The following is a 17,186-nucleotide window of genomic DNA, read 5'->3' on the forward strand; positions in this document are numbered from 1 at the left end:
CATGAAGGAAGACCAAAGTGTAGGTGTTTTGGTCCTTCCTAGGAGTAACAAAATACTCATTGGAGCAAATATGGAGACAAAGTGTGGGACAGAAACTGAAGGAGGGGCCATCTGGAGACTGCTTCACCTGGGTATCCATCCCATGTGCAGTCACCAAAGGCAGACACTGATGTGGATGCCAGGAAATGCAGGCTGACAGGAGCCTGATATAGCTGTCTCCTTAGAAGCCTGCCAGAGTCTGACATACTCAGAGGTGGATGCTCATAGCTAACCATTGAACTGATCAAGGAGTTCCCAAAGGAGGAGTTAGAGAGAAGGAGCTGAAGGAGCTGAAGGGGTTTGTGGCTCCATGGGGAGAGCAACAATACCAACCAACCAGAGCTCCCAGGGTCTAAACCACCAGCCTGGGAGCACATAGGGAGGGATCCATGGCTCCAGCTGTATATGTAGGGGAGGATAGCCTTGTTGGGCATAGGTGAAAGAGGAAACCCTTAGTCTGGTGAAGGCTGGATGCTCCAGTGTGGGGGAATTCGAAGGTGGGGAGGTGGGAGTGGGTGGGTGGATGAGGCACACCCTCATAGAAGCAGGAAGTTGGGAGATAGGATAGGAGGTTTCTGGGATGGGGAAAAATGGGGAAAGGGGATAACATCTAAAATGTAAATAAAATATTCAATAAAAAAGAAAAATCTGTGTGTTTTTGCCTCATTTGTGAAGTGGAAAATACTTTTTAGTCCTTAATTTTTCACAATTGTCTCTTATTTTTTCAAGTAACACTTTCAACTCAAAGTAGGTCTTACTTAGTAAAAAAAAAAAAAAAAAATGCAGAGACAGAATCCAGCCACGTGACATCTTGATGCTAAAAAGCTCTTCATGGTTAAACATTATTATAATAGCCCCTATTTATAAATCAGACATTGAAGCCCGAAGAAATAAATGACTTGCTGAGGGTAGGTGAATCAGTTACTGGAGAACACACAGCTCCCAATTCTGAATGTGATGTTCTTTTCAGTGCACTCAAAGCATAATAAATGGGCAGATATTGGCCCCTGTGTCTACAAAGAAAATTACAAGCAGACCTTCATTAGTGGGGGCTTTGGGCTACTTAATTTACTTTCAAGTCAGAAGCAGAGTTCTTTTTAACCCACTGTTAGGTTGCAAATATTTCCTCCAATTTTGAAGGTTATTGTTCCATTCTGACACTGGTTTCCTTTATAGTGCAGACCTTTCTCACTTTATAGGACACTTTCTTTCCAGCATTTGTGAGGACTTCCTCATGGAGAGTTCCCATACCAATGCTCTGTAGTCTTTAAACTTGTTTTCTTCTACTATTTTCATGGTTTCAGGTCACAGATTTAAGCCTTGATCCACTTAAGGTCGATTCTTCTAATAATGAGGGATAGTAGCCTCCTTTCCTTCTTCTGTACATAGATGGCCAATTTTCTCGGCACAATTTACTGAAATAAATGCTTCTGCCCAGTCTGTGTTCCTGTGTCCTTGGCTATGCATGTCTATATTTGTTTGTAGAGTTTCTGCTTTGAATCAGTGGCCTGGCTATCAGATTTTATGCTAATACCACACAGTAATCAGTAGATTACATTAAATTGTAGAATATTTTAAAACTAAGTGATATTAGACCTTATGCTTTCTTCTTTTCCTTAAGCTAACTTTGTTTTTTTCTAATATTTTATAGTTCTGTATGAATTTTAGAATTAGTTTTCTATTTTCTATGATAAGCATCATTGGACCTTTGATAGGAATTTTCCCAAAAGTATAGATTGTTTTGCATACTGTAAATGGCCCTGGTTAAAGTAAATGTGACATAAATTAAAACATAAAGACCTGAGTCTGGGAAAGAAACAAGTAGAAATGAGGCAGGCTTCATTGTGGTGGGAGGGAAGTAAGAGAGCATGGGGTTGTTAGAAAGTAAGCAGAATATTTTATATACATATATGGAACTGTTAAAGAGCAAATTTAATTAATAGAAAAATACTGCACACTTTACTAATTATCTGGCAGCGATAAACAAATGTAATGAGAGGTCCTTTGGTAGTATTTCAAAGTGAAGAAACAGTAAGAGACTCTGGAGTCCAGAGAGGGAAGAGGACAGCATAACATGGTGCTGACTGTTGAAGTGTTGAAATTGGTTCTGGGTACAGGGCTCTGAGGATGTACTTATCCACTTCACTGTTTAAGTTTCTAATGATCAATTACTAAGAGAAGCATAGACTACCTTAAAATTTTCTATTTTAATTTTTAAATTATGTGTTGTGAGTTTGGGGTGGGGAGGGGTGTGTGCAGTGCCCATGGAGGCCAGAAGACGGCGTCTGATTCCTTGAAGCTGAAGTTATAGGCAGCTCTGAGCCATTCAACTTCAGTGCTGGGAACTAAACTCAGGTCCTCTATAAAGCAACATGCACTTTTAACTGCTGAACCATCTATCCAGACCCCAACAGTTTACTTATGCTTAATCTGTGTTTATTCAATAAATATGTTTTGATGCCACTACTCAAAGCACTGAAGATTAACCTAAAAACTAAACCAGTGAAATCTTTTTCTTCAGAAAGTCACATTTTAACTGGTGTAGTCAGGTAATTAGAAGGCAAAATAGATTATCAAAATGTTTAGCGTTTGAGATGATGATTAACTAAGGGCCACAAAGATCAGTTTTGTATAAGACATTTGGCGAAGACCTCACTAATCGGATATTTATATAGGTAAAGAAAAAGAAAGGAAAAGCAAGACTATCGTTGAAGAGACTTTTCCAGTTAGAGGAGGCAAGCAGCGAACACTTTTGAAGCAGAATGCACTTAGCCTTCTCACCGAATACTCAAGAAATAATTCCATCTAAATACAAAATGTGTGGCAAGGACTGAGAGAAAAACAGGTAAACTAAGAGGCTATTTCAATAAACTATGGTAGACAGCGATGTCTTGGAATAGCACAGGAGAAGGATATGTGCACGATTACCAGCTGTCTCTTCAGGACAAACTGGGTCTGATGATGATTAGATATAAGCTGTCAGAGAAGACTGAACGTGGCTGAAAAGGTGCAGCTGCAGTACTCAAGAGAGTCTATGAAGAAAATATAATAGGAGACTATGAAGACACCAAGTTGGAAGGGTGGAAGTAGATGCCCAGAATTATACTCACTTCTGAGATATCAAACACTCAAGTAAAGAATTTGTTTCTAGAGGTATTAAATCCAGATATTTTGAAAGATAAGTGAGACATAGACACTACTGAAGGAAGAAAAAATGAATCTGGGAGGAAGTTGATGTGAAAAGAGAGTGCAAAGAAACTGCTATTGACTAGAATCCCAATCAGACAGAGCAGAATCTTTCTGAAATATGATGAGGTCTTTTAGATCAAAGGAAGCTGAATAGCTGGGGAATGTTAGAGGGATGATGTAAACTGAGAGAGGTGACAGGATCCCAGATGGAAACAGAGGGGATGCATTGATCTTATAAGACAATGCAAATGTGTAAAGAGGCTTATCCATGACCCTGTGTACTTTTTATTTTAAAGTGTTTATTTTTATTTTTAAGTGTTTTCTTTTTATTGTTCGTTTGGAAACAGTATTATACTATAAAGCCTTTTATTTCTCCTTTCAATATATCTTATTTTAATTAATACATAATTTGTAACATGTATACATTTTAAAAACATTTATGTTTTGTTTTTCTAGTGTTCTCAAGTGGTTTTTGTATGTGGTTCTCTATTTCATGTACTTCAACCAAAGTGTGTGTAGTAGACTTCAATGATCTTTTCTCTAAAACATTCTTGACTTTTTTCATCTCAGAAGTTTTAATCCACCTATAATCTATTAGACACAGAGTAGAATCCAAGCCAAGTTCACTTCAACCCCCACTATCCCACTGTTGTCGTTAATGAGTACATGATGTCCACCCCTGTATTTTAGCCTCAAGCCTTGCATAAGTTGTGAAAACTGTGTCTTGGAGTGTTTCTTGTGTAAGATCAAAACTGTCTGTCTACCTACTAGGTTGGGCATCCTGGCAGTGGAATCAAGACGAGGATTAGGGTGCAACTTTTCTCAGATAACCCTTCACAATGTTTCCCACAGGTATATTTTGGATGACTATACTTATTTCTCAGATTCAAGGTATGTATTATTCTTTTCTGCGATGTTTATTTATTACATCTGAGGCATTATCTCTTTAGCTACAATATTGAACTATGGATTACAAAAATTCTAACTTGCACTGGTGATTTGTCTGAGGATAATCATGTCAGGCTTAGACTGGGTAACAACTGATCATGAGGTTTGATGAGTCTATGAAAATTCATGTCCCCTTAAACTCTAACAATTATGAGAAAGGGAAAGAGATGGGCATTTATAAAATACCTGTAGAAGTATAGACACTGTGCTAGTCCTTAGCTACTTTGTATGTCAGAAGGTTTAAAATCCTTTACTATTATACCTTTTAGTGATAAACAATATGAAAATACCATTTGCAGATCAGAGACATTAGATATGATCCAAGCAGTCACACAGTACATTAATGGGTACTTATACAAACCTTGATACAATCTGAGTACAGTCCCCATAATCCATATTATTCAATTTTTATTGTTATATGTGGTCCATAATACATTCACAGTTAACTGTCAATGTAACAGGACATGATAAAAAGATAACATTTTGCATTGATATGGACCACCTAAGATCATCTAAGCAGTGGAAGCTTTGAACTTTACCTATGAGAGTTAAGACTACAAATGCAAATTTGCTGAAAAAAAAAGTTACTTAATGTTGAAATAGGTCATTTCTATACAGGATTGGCTAGAAGGCAGCATCTGGAGGGAGATGTGGAGAACAGAAATAACAAAGGTGGTAATTCAGAGCAAGGTGGAAATAGCCTAAGGATGCTGTGTCTTTGTCCGCCTCCTTCCTTATGTCTCACTGGTCTGTAAATAGCCATTTCAACTTCTTCACATTACCAGCTAAGGATGATATGAGTGCATGGCTGGTCACTGGAAACAAATGAACTAGAGGAGTGTCACTCATTGGAAGGTGGCTTGTAATAACATATGCATTTTCTTTTTATGTTTTCTTTTAGAAAGGGGGATTGTTGGAGTAGAGGGTCAAGAACTGGTTCGTCCTAAAAAGCTTCCCTTGCTACACAAACGGGATCTTGAACGCATCCATGACTCTGATGCACCGGTATACATTTTGACTTAGTAAATATGATTCAGTGGCTTTCATGGATGTGCACAAAGCTTCCCCTGGCGCCAAGAAGGAGTAAATATGAAGAAAATATGGGTTTCAGCTATGTGGGAGACACCCATTTAGTTTACAGTGTATGCTCGAGGGTAACTAACCCTCAATGAGTTAGCAAAGTGTGTGTGTGTGTGTGTGTGTGTGTGTGTGTGTGTGTGTGTGTGTGTGTGTATGAGAGAGAGAGAGAGAAAGAGAGAGAGAGAGAGAGAGAGAGAGAGAGAGAGAGAGAGAGAGACTTCTCAAACTTTGGGGAGCTACTTTCAGTTTTGGTCAAGAGTTCCCTAAGTCTGTGCAGACTCATGTAATGTACCTTCCATTTGAGAACACAACCTTGAGCCTTTCTTTGGCTTTTATCAATTTTCAGTGCATAGGATTATTTGCTTTACATGTTCTGCAGCCCAATGGGACAGCTTCCATGGGAACAAAAAAAAATCTTGGCCTTACAAAGGTTTTCATTTGAGTGTTACCATTTAAAAATACCTACAAGATTATTTTCAAAAGAATATTTACAGTAGATGATAATAATACGCATATGATAGAACACTATAATTTATTCAAGTTCCAAGATTATAAAGATCTTAGATAGGTATTCTTAGAGAGTTATATTTAGGTATTTGCATTTTACAACCTAGGTTTTTAACTTGGGTTCACAAAAAATACTTAGAGTCTTTTGCCCTGACAACAGAATACAACACTTGTGGTGCCATGGCATTTCTTCCCCTTCTCATGGCGGCAGCTAGTTTTCTATACCATCACTCAAAGGTTTCTCAGTAATTAGAATTCAACATTGCAGCCTCTATCATGGTCTCATAGCATGATGCAACTGAAGCAGCTCTCTTCCTCCTAGGGACAACTCTGGGCTATTTTTCTCTAATAAGATTCTTCTCAAATATTATTTTGATCTTCAACTCTTTCTTCATCTTCTCAAGCCTCCATGTAGATAAAAGGCTGATATATAGCCAGTGGAGGAACTAGCTTTCTTAAAGTCCACTGTGCAAAAGAATTTGTCTTACAACAGCCAAATTTTGTATCAGAAGCTCTATTGTAACTGAATGAGATTATCCTGGGCCAGGGAAGAATACAAGGGATGATCCTAGAATGGAAAAGTGTCACACCTGCAACAAAAGACCTAAACTCTGGATCCATATGGGTGGATACATATCAAAAGAGATCAAGACTCAACTTCTAAAGCCCTCAAGAGAAAATATGGGACAATATGAATAATAAGATAAATGACTGTTTTGATATATAAATAATCTAGTAGGATCCACGAAGCTTTGCTGATGCAAATACACTCACACACACATACACACACACACACAAAACACACACACATACACGTGGGAGACTACAGTGTTCTATATAGAACTGGTTGATTCTTTCCATCCATACTCTTACCTTTAGGAGGTATAGTGCAGGTCCCTACTTCTTAACCATAGGGTTCTCACTATGATTTTGTTCCAAAGAGTGAAGCATGGGGTGAAAGAGTCACTTTATACAGAGAAAACTGTAAATAAATAAGCTGTCTGCCAGTTGACCAAGGCCAGCATGATCCATAAGATAGATGGGTGACAGTATGGACAGTAAGGTGACACAGTGGTACTATCTTTAGTGGTTTTCATTGGGGGAAACCATAGCTTCAGCTAGCTTTAAGAAAAGCATTCAAAAATCCTATAAGGCATTGGGTGAATACAAGGCAAAATTATCTAACTCTTCAAAACTAAGGAGAATATAGGGAACTTATGGCCTTGAAAGGACCAAGGAAATATGACAAGCAACCAAAGCATGGCATCGGGGTTAGGACTGTGCAAGAAGGAGAGAGCCAATAAAACAGAGAGAATAAAAATATATGTGGACTTTAATGATAACACAATCTTGGTTCATGAGTTATAAAAATCATATCATAACTATATAGTATATTGATAATAGGAAGCTTGGATGGGACCTCAATACTCTCTTCTCAAATTGTTTTAAAATCTACTCTATTGATTTTATTATTACTATGTCTGAAGTAATAGTTTTGTCATGCAAAAGATAAATTCACTTAAAAAATGGGCAACACATATGAACAACTATGAATCAGCATTTTAAAGAATTCTTAACAAACAAACACTATGAATCAAAAGCTCATCAAATCACTAATAGCTAAACCAGAGCAAAATAGCTGTGCCAATAGTCATCGGGAGAGAGAGAGAGAGAGAGAGAGAGAGAGAGAGAGAGAGAGACAGAGACAGAGACAGAGACAGAGACAGAGACAGAGAGAAAGTTAGAATTTCATTGTTCAGTACTGACAGCATCTACAACTGAGTAGCACTACCGTTGGGTTATCTAACTGGAACTGACATTGATTGTGCTGGTAGAATTTCTAAATCTTTCTTTCTTTCTTCATAGCATCTTGCTATGTGTATCAAACCTTGCTTATTTTGCCCATGCTGTAGACAATGCAACTCTAACTGCAATGAGTATAACTCATAATCGGTATAGATTAAGTAAACCAAGATCTTTTCATATTGTGTATGACAAATATAAACCACCTTCTAGATAAGACTATCTATGATTGGAAGTGGTAATGATCTAGGGAGGAGAGAGGAATAATATGGAGTATATATACAAAACTTTTTAAAACACAAAAAAAGGAAGATCTGAGGGTTTAAAAAAGGTATAGGTGAACATAAAGTGACTTGTACATTCCTGACTGAGGGGCAAATATACATTATCTATTTGGTTTCGTTAATAGAAATGGCTTCTTTTTTTTTTTTTTTTTTTTCTTTTTTTTTTTGGTTTTTCGAGACAGGGTTTCTCTGTGTAGTCCTGGCTGTCCTGGAACTCACTCTGTAGACCAGGCTGGCCTCGAACTCAGAAATCCGCCTGCCTCTGCCTCCCAAGTGCTGGATTAAAGGCGTGCGCCACCACCGCCCGGCTAGAAATGGCTTCTTTAATTGAGATATAATTGGTAATACCATTCTTATAATGCTGTCTCTCTTAAAGTTCACCTTTGTCAAGGTTTCCTCCCTGAATTTACTGTGGGAAAATATAGGTGGATAATGTCCCCCACTCCACAAGATATTCCCTTCCAGTAAGTTGATGTGGAATTCACAGAGAGTACATTGTTTTTCAGGAGGAGTATGAAGAAGAATTGTTGTATGAAGTAAAACTGGGTAGAAAAACTTTAATCCTTCACCTTCTGAAAACAAGGTAAGATGTTTTGTTTATTTTACTTTGTTTCAACAGGGTCTCCTGTAGCCCAAGCTGTCCTCAAATTCACTATGTAAATAAGGATGACCTTGAACTTCTTATCCCCCTACCCCTGTCTCCCTAGTGCTAGGATTATAGGTGTCCACCACCATGCCCAGCTAAGATCAAGGTAAGTTTTATTGTGGTTGCATATCTTACAGGGTTAGGTACGTATGATACTCACGGTTTTGTACAGACTGCCAGTGATGTGAAATCCTCAAGTCTTCATGAATTTGTCCTCTTCAAATATAATCCTATTCCATATCAGGAGCAAGAAGAGTGTTGATTCTGTTCTCTGGTTACTAATTTACTTTTCCTCTTTTGATTCTTGGAAACATTTGAGATCTATATAGTCCCTCTAAGAAGGATACACTGATACTTCTCTGAGTCGGCTTTCATCCTCAGTAAGAGGAAGGCTAATATTAACAGAGAAATTTCTACTTGACTTTCTTCAGTGTTGTTTCTCACTTTTCTCAATATATATACAAAGTGTGTGCATTAAAACAAAACAGCAACAGCAACAAAAATCATGTCCAAGGTCGTGATGCATTTCTGCATACATTTAAGTTCACCTTGTCACCATCTATTGACATTATAGTTGGGATCTTATTAAGTCTATAAATCAATTTGGAAAGATCTGCTTGGCTGGCCAAAAGGTTTCTTATTATGACTCCAATTATTTAATATCTATCTATACGTTTTAGAGTTACTTTATCAGATTATATAAGTCCATTGAGAAGTGTTTTGGGACTTCTTTGTCTTAACACAAGTGGATCAATGTGGCAAAGATCTGAAGATGGATTGAAAGAATTGGGAATCACATTTATAAACAATAAGGCCATCTCTGAAGCAGGTATTCTTGGAAGCAGTTATAGTGTGATTTACACTTCTTGGATATAAACTTTGAACTATTCTTGCATGTCTAGGTCAAAACTCTAATTGCATTTTATAAATTGTTTTAAAGAAAGTTTTTTTTTAAATACTGCTTTGCTAAAATTAACATAAATGTTTGCTGACTTTTCTATAGTATATATAATAGTATGAGGTTCAGTTTTTGGAGAGTTTATAGTCAGAATGCTTAACATTGTTTTTTTTTTTTTCTTTTTAAAAGAATGACAGGATTAGTAAGATTTAGGACACCTTCAATGTTCCTCAACCATAAAACTGGTTTTGTGTGTGTGGAGGGGATTAGAGTGGATCATCTCATTGGCTCTCCTTTCTCTTTCAGGGAATTCCTCACTTCAAATTACAGTGAGACATACTACAACATAAAAAGAGAAATCACCAAGTATCCACAGATCTCGGTATCTTACAAAAACCTTACTTTGTCTCCTCTTTGAAACCTTTATTTCCTGGTAGGATTTTATTCAGTAATGTCAGATTTACAAGCTATTTCAAAACTTCTCTAAAAGAACTATCTCTGAGTTGACTAGTCTATGTAAATGGTGGTAGAATGGCAAACAGTACCCTTTGAGCCCTAAGGGGAGTTGATCACTTCCTAGTGGGCAGATCAAAGATTGTAGTCTGATATTTTTTGCTAAGCTGGCTTCACTATTTTTCACTACAGTGGTAAGTGAAGGAAGCATGAAGCAGGAGCCCAAACAAACATATTATACCTTGATGGAGTTGTACTTACGTAAAAGGGATAAACTCTAAATATATGAAACAACCTTCAAGATGTACAGTGAACTGGCTCTTACATGTATGATCCCTGTCCACCTTTTTCTTCATTCTACGACAAAAGCTTTGCATTGCTGGTATTCTAGAGATACAGAATTGATCTTTTCTTTCACATTTGCAGAACTTGTTTTCTTTTTTGATTACATCTTTTTTATTATCAAATCATAATTTTTACTTTTTAACACAGGGGTTATAAACACAAAAAATGCAGGATGTGGGGAAAGGGATGACACAGGAGCATAGGTGTTCAGGTGGAGTGCAGATATCCTTCAGAACAGGCTATCAGCTCGGTGAAGTTTCAGGGGTCAGGTCACTATGACTCTGCCTATGCTTCACTTCTCCTTATCTAAGTTGGTATTATCTGCCAAGGCTGCCTATTTACAAGGTCTCTGACTACTCAGGCTGGTAAATTTCCACAAAAGCTGCCTGTTTACAATAGCTTATAGCCATCTGTTTCAGTGTTTTTTCCATGGAAACCCAAGATTTTCTACAACCATTAAACAAAAGCAAAAGTATTCTTTAAAACCAAGTATTCTTCTGACCAAAAGTATTCTTTTTTTTCCAACAGTTATGGTGGACATTTATTTTATAAGGCTACTTTCAGCCTTTTTTTCTAGTAAGCAATTATCATAGCACAATACAAATATACAGTATTACTGTTGGGTCAAAGCCATGGAAGAGCACATATCTTTTTTTTTTCGTTTTTTATTAGATATTTTATTTACACTTCAGATGCCATCCTCTTTCCCCATTTCCCCCCCCTTAGAAAGCCCCTATCCCATGCCCCCATTTCCTTTTTGCATTTATACATTTTTTAAAAATGTTAATCATAGGCTTTATAAGTTTGGTATTGTTCAATCAGAGGTGTAACCCACTACCCAACCTAGATATATCACTATCTTCTGGTGGAGATACATGAACATCTGCCTCCCTGTCTCCCCCCTCTTTCTCTCTTTCATCACCTAGCTTCTCTTCACCTTCTTCTCCTCCTCTTCTTACTCCTTCTCTTTCTCTCAGTACTCCTCCCACCTTAGCTCCTCCTACATATCACCCTTCCTGTTAAAATGAAACTTTTCTCTCAAAATACAATTAGAGCATAATTATGCCAATTTGTACCAGTGAGGTACAAGATAGTCCTAATACCCAGTCCATCATTTTGTTGACTAACCAGCACCTCTGTCATCTATCCTAACTAAAACATTTAGTTCTGAACCTGGCTTTAGGATGAATGTCAGCTGATGACCATCCACTCAAATCTTTTCTCTCAAGGTAAATAGCCAGGATTGGTTATGAGGCTATAAGTTTTCAACCCCGTCAGAAATCCAGAATGACTGAGTTAACTATAATTGTGGGAAGCACAAAGCATAAAACCTAGACAATTTATAGAGACCTCTGAACACCTGGACACTCCCTCTACTTCAAAACGTTGGAGCATCTGTTCTTCTGCCTTCTGGCCCAGGATCATCTGACAGACCTTAGTGATGCAGAATTATTAAGGGCTGATTACTCTGTCTAGGCAGATATAATCAGTCGACTATTCTGCAAGTGTGTCCTTTTCTGGACAGTAATTTGTCTGTACAAGGAAAGAGGCAATTCTTGTCTAGTGGCTGTCTCACCACAACTGAAGTAACTACAAAGATGCTCAATTTTTTCTTAGAATTCAATATAGGAAGCTGTCAGAAGCAGACAGGTCTCTAATCAAAATGAACATTAATACAGAAATGTTTGTCAATGTCAATTCTGTGGGTTTCTGATGTTTTGAAAACCAACTATCCATGTAAGGTAATCTGGACTGTTGTCTGTTAACTCCACTCAGCTATCTCTAAATAAAACATAGAAAACACCCTAACAATAAACTCCAAGCCATGAATTGCTATAGTCCCTTAACTCATAGGCTAACCATCTCAAATCAGTTAAAAAAAAAAGTTAAAGAAGGACTGGGTCTAAGCCTTGTATTCCTAAATGTGTTATACTGGTACAAAAAAAAGTATTCTTTAAAACTCTATTTCCTCTATTTAAAATGACTTTAAATGTATCTAAGATCTATGCCACCATGTAGTCTTAAGATAGGGAAAAGGAACAAGTGTGAGGTTTTAGAAGACCATGGAAGTGTTGCCCCTGGGCTCATTAGCAGACAGAGGAAATAAGAAGAATGATTGCCTGATGGAATTTCTATGAGCAGTGCACCAAGCAGGAGCAATAAAGATGCCAGCTGGACTGAAGCAGGGAAACAAGAGAAACAGACATAAGGGGAGGTGGCTGAGAGTAAGGTCTAATTCTAGAAACATCCAAAACTTGCCTTGGGTTTAACAGGCAGTGGGAGGATGAAAATACTTTGTCAAGGATCAGAAGATGGATGAAAGGAGTCAAAGTCAAAGTTAGAAGAGAAGGATCACATCTGAATGTGACCCCATGGCTTAAGAGACAAACTTATGAGGAACGAATTTATATAAGCAATTACACAAAGTAGTTACTCATTTAGGATAAAAAGTCCCTAAAGCAGATTCACATGTCTTAAATGAATGTCACAAATAAATTCATGGCAAATGTCACTTATCAAGTGCTGATTTATCCTTGCCAGAAATTAATTATCAATATTCATACAGTCTCAGTATTTACACCTGCCTTAATCAACTCTTCTTTCTTAGGATCACTGTTTTTACCAAGGCTCCATCATACATGAATTTGATTCTGCTGCTAGTATCAGCACTTGTAACGGTCTGAGGTGAGGCAAAGTAGCTTTCTAATTCATTTCCTACAGATTTTAATGACAACCACCTGACTTGTTTCTATTCACCAATCTAATAACTGTGAAAGTTAACGGAAAGAGGGGGTGCTCTGAGCTCTCTGTAGTGAATGTGAACTATAGCCTGTGTTTATGCTCACGTTCACCAACAAGAAGCCTAACAGATAACCCTCCACAAAGTGAGTCTTCAGCACGGGATGTAAGGATTTAGAGATGGAAGATTCCTGGACACTGTCTACCATGTACTCTCACAGTAGAGGCCAGGATGCTGAAATTACACAATTGTTTAAGAATTGTGAGTATTGGACTGATTCATCAGTGCAGGTCTCCTGACTCTAAGCTCTGGGGTTGCTCTGATGGTACTGTTTAAGTCACTTTTCTATCTACAATGGTAAACCCATTCTGGTCTAGAAATTATAAAGTCAGAAATAAAGCTCATAAAGTAAGTAAGTCTTAGACATAGAGATGAATGTGGAAGGTGTGAGGGGAGATGGAAGGCAAAAATTCATTCATCTTGACTTTCCTTGTGTAGCCACCAGAATTCGCATGAGTGAGAACCTCTTTTATGACAAAACTATATAACAGTATATGTACCATTAGATACTTACTCTACAGTTAGTGCATGAAGAATGTATTACATTTATGCAAAAACTTTGAGGTGACCATGGGTAAAAACTGCTTTTCTGCCTATGCTCCAAGCAGAAATCATATTTTGAAGAAAAAGTTAAATTGACTCCTAGAATTACTGACTCACTGAAAGGCCACAATGCTGTGTTATGTGTTTGTTGCCCAAATCACCTAGCCACATGCTCAGGGAAACTCTTGATCCCAGTAGTTTCCCTTTCTTGAGAAGGATAGTGTTTAATAAAATAGAGTGGGATAGCTACAATTTGGAATAATGTTATGTTGCTGTTTCCACAGGGGCTTCTTCAGGGTGAATGACCAGCGGTATCTCATTGAACCAGTAAAATACTCAGATGAAGGAGAACATTTGGTGTTCAAATACAATGTCAAGACACCCTATGCTACCAATTACTCCTGTGTGGGGTTCAATTTTACCAAGAAGTCTGCTCTGATAGATGCTAAGAATATAGAAGAGCATAAAGAGGAAGTGAGTATTCAAATCCCTCTTTATCTCAGGAAGAAAACACTTCTGATTTCCTTTATAATGTTTCCGCAGTCTCAATAAAGAGAAAAGCCTTCCACTCTTTCTATAGAATAACAGGATTAAGAATGTAAGGAACTTGAAAAGGAAAATTTGCCATATTCTGAATCCTATCTTGGACGCGGGCTTTCCTTGTCTTCCTTACCCTTTTGGTAAGAAGTTGTTGATGACGAAACAAGCTCACCTCTTACATCAGCCCCAGCTCTATGGTAAAGGGCAGCCAAGGTTAGGAGATTTTCAGTGATTCCAGGCTTCCACAGAACCAAAGGCTATCTTCCTGACTCTCCCCTTGATGTTAGCTGCTAGACTGCAGGCTTGTTTTGCTCCTTATGTTCATAGTCTATACAGTGGGTATCAACAACATTATATGCTTTCTTGGTTGAGTAACTTGATGAATAAATAATTACATAGTCCAGCAAAGAATGACTAAGTTATACCTTTGAAGAGTGGCCCTGTACACTGCTTAGAAAATGCATTTGTCCCATAGAGATGAATATTTAGAAGAATTATCTGGTGTGTTTTCTATAAAGGAAAGGCTTATAAATGTTCTTAGAATTGAGAATAACACACAGGAAAAAAGAATAGAGAAAATGTGGTATTCTTGCAATTATTTCCACAGTTAGACGTACAAGTTTGTATGCAAATACATGAGTGCATATATAGATATTAATATTATTCAAATATATGAGTTAGTAGCACATAAGCTTAGTTGCAAGCTGTTTTGTCTGTAAATAAAAAAGGAAACCCCAAATATAAAAAAAATACTTAATTTGTAATAATTTTTAACTTTTATTTTTGAGCTGTAAGTCTAAATAAAAAAGGCAAGACAGTCAAATGTGGAATACTACTCAGGGTTCATTAAGATGCAAAGTGTGTGTCCAGGTGTTTTAATTTTAAGAATTCATCTGTATATCAGAAAAATTCATTTACTTCACCTTCAAATACATTCCTTTTCATGAAAATATTGGATTTTTTTATATTAAATTGATAATAAGTTTCATTTGAATTGTCCATACATTTTCAGGACTATCTCAAAGAGCGGTTCATTGAACTGTTTGTTGTTGCTGATGAATATGTGGTAAGTTCTCAGATGTACACTATACTCCTTATTCTCTTTAAAACTACAGTTATTGTTCTCATTTAGAAAGAAGGAAATTCCACTAAATTCCATTCTGAATTCATATGTCTGCTTTCAGCTCCTCAAAACAGAGCTTTATAAGAAACTCTTAAGTCTCTTCATCATCTAACAGATTAATCAAAAATGAAACCTCCCTACTGTGACAAATAAAAGTTTTGAATAATTTATAAAAGTTTGAATACAGATCAACAATCTAGGATGGAACTCAAGAGAAGATAACTGAAAACTTCCAAATGTTAAAAATTAAGGAGAAAGTTCTCATCAGAGTGAGAAGTAAAATTTAGAGTTTGTGTTACCTTTCTTTGGAGCATATAGGAAGACAAAATTAAGGCCTTAAATATTCTAACAAATGAAGTGATAATGCTTCTCAGTAATGTCTCTAGCCATGAAAGCAATCCTATCACCGAAGAGCTTCACAAAGACCCCAGAAGATAGAACTTCCTGTCTGCCTGAAGCCATGGTGGGTAAAGTAGCAATCATGGGAAGACAGATGCTCGGCCTCTGCTGCACAGATGCTCTGCAACAGGCATGGCAGCATTTGGGTTCAGTTCCTGATGTGCTAAGCAAAATTTTCAACATAAAAACTGTTGGAGATCTGGTAAACAACTAGAACCCAAGTAGAAATTTCCCAACAAAGCCATTTCAATACCCCTAATAAAATGGACCTCATGAGGCCGACAGACAATGTGATAGAAGATGAGCAAGTTCTCCAAGAACTGTCAGTCAATGATGCTTCAATTATACTATATAATAGATATATAAATTTAAAGCTGTTGAAAATAAGAAAATGAAATACAGCAAAGTGAATAGAATAGTAAGAGAGAGAGACTACATAAAGTGATATGAGATCGGCTTTCTGGGAAAACTACTTTAACATCTATAAGAGCAAAAAGTATGTATGCTCAAATGAATTAAAGAGAAATTAGGCACACATAAAGAGAGAATATGTGAATCAGAGACTGGAGCTCAGAAATCAATCACAGAGTACAGGGAAGTAAAAAGTTCAAACTATGAAAAAGGTAGTGAATGTTTTAAAAAATGGTTTAAAACATTGCGGTGAGTGCATGCAGGAAACCCAAGCCATTTAATACTATTTGAGAAGCAACCCTTAACCATTTTCCAGAAATAAAGAGATATTCAATCAGATAGCAATAGAAGAAAGTTTCAGGACAGTTAAGGTAGGTATGAGAATATATTTTTCAAATCATTTGAGAAAAAAAAAAAAAAAAAAAAAAAAAAAAAAAAAAAAAAAAACGAGCTAGGTTGACCCTGTGCAATTTGTATAACATATGCTATAAGCAGTAGGAGATTGTATAACAAAATAATACATTTAAAACATGGGTGAAAACATATTACTGTGCTCAGATTTGGCACAAAATATCTGGCAGTGATGATTAAGTGATTGGGAGAATGAAATTATACTTAAAATATAGGCAGTACTGCAGACCTAACAACTTTAAAGAAAAAGAAGGCATACGTGTATGAGTTCCTGGTAACACCAAACACTGAACAAGGGGTTGGAAGTAAAGGTACAATGCTCATACCCACCATCCACCCCTCTCTTCTCTCCTTGAGTGACAAACCTTAATCATGTGGTCTTCCAGACAGCCCTAGACTCTTTCTCTCCAGTGTACTTTTAGTAAATCCCTCCCAACTGACTAATAGGAGTCATGTTTTTCCTCTACAATTTAAAGGTAGTGTTGGAGAAAAGGAAAAGCAGTAGATAGTAGTAGAAATCTAGATGAAAAAAAGAACATGTTAAAAGAGAAACTGCTCAGTAAAATATGGACAAGATGCCAGAAAGATGAAGAACAAGTCCTCAGTACAATTATGAGGAAGACATTTGTTGACTGTGAAGAATTTCAAGACTTCCGGCAGGACTCAGGAAAGGAATACTTGGCTTTGATTTTTAGCATGAAAGAAAATTGACCATTGTGTGCTCCTACAGAGAATTCTCTATTGTTCATACATTTCATTATGACTAG

At 37.0% G+C, this 17,186-nt stretch overlaps 1 long non-coding RNA gene across 1 annotated transcript; it reads left to right on the forward strand.

The window, feature by feature from the left end:
- The first annotated feature begins 9,698 nt into the window (after positions 1 to 9,698).
- Positions 9,699 to 13,907, forward strand: LOC143433882 (uncharacterized). Its single transcript, XR_013070320.1, has 3 exons — positions 9,699 to 9,776; positions 12,801 to 12,877; positions 13,820 to 13,907. It is a non-coding gene; the product is annotated as an uncharacterized LOC143433882 (long non-coding RNA).
- The last annotated feature ends 3,279 nt before the right edge of the window (positions 13,908 to 17,186 follow it).

This window comes from Arvicanthis niloticus, unplaced genomic scaffold (assembly GCF_011762505.2).
Source record: "Arvicanthis niloticus isolate mArvNil1 unplaced genomic scaffold, mArvNil1.pat.X pat_scaffold_472_arrow_ctg1, whole genome shotgun sequence".
NCBI lineage: Eukaryota > Metazoa > Chordata > Mammalia > Rodentia > Muridae > Arvicanthis > Arvicanthis niloticus.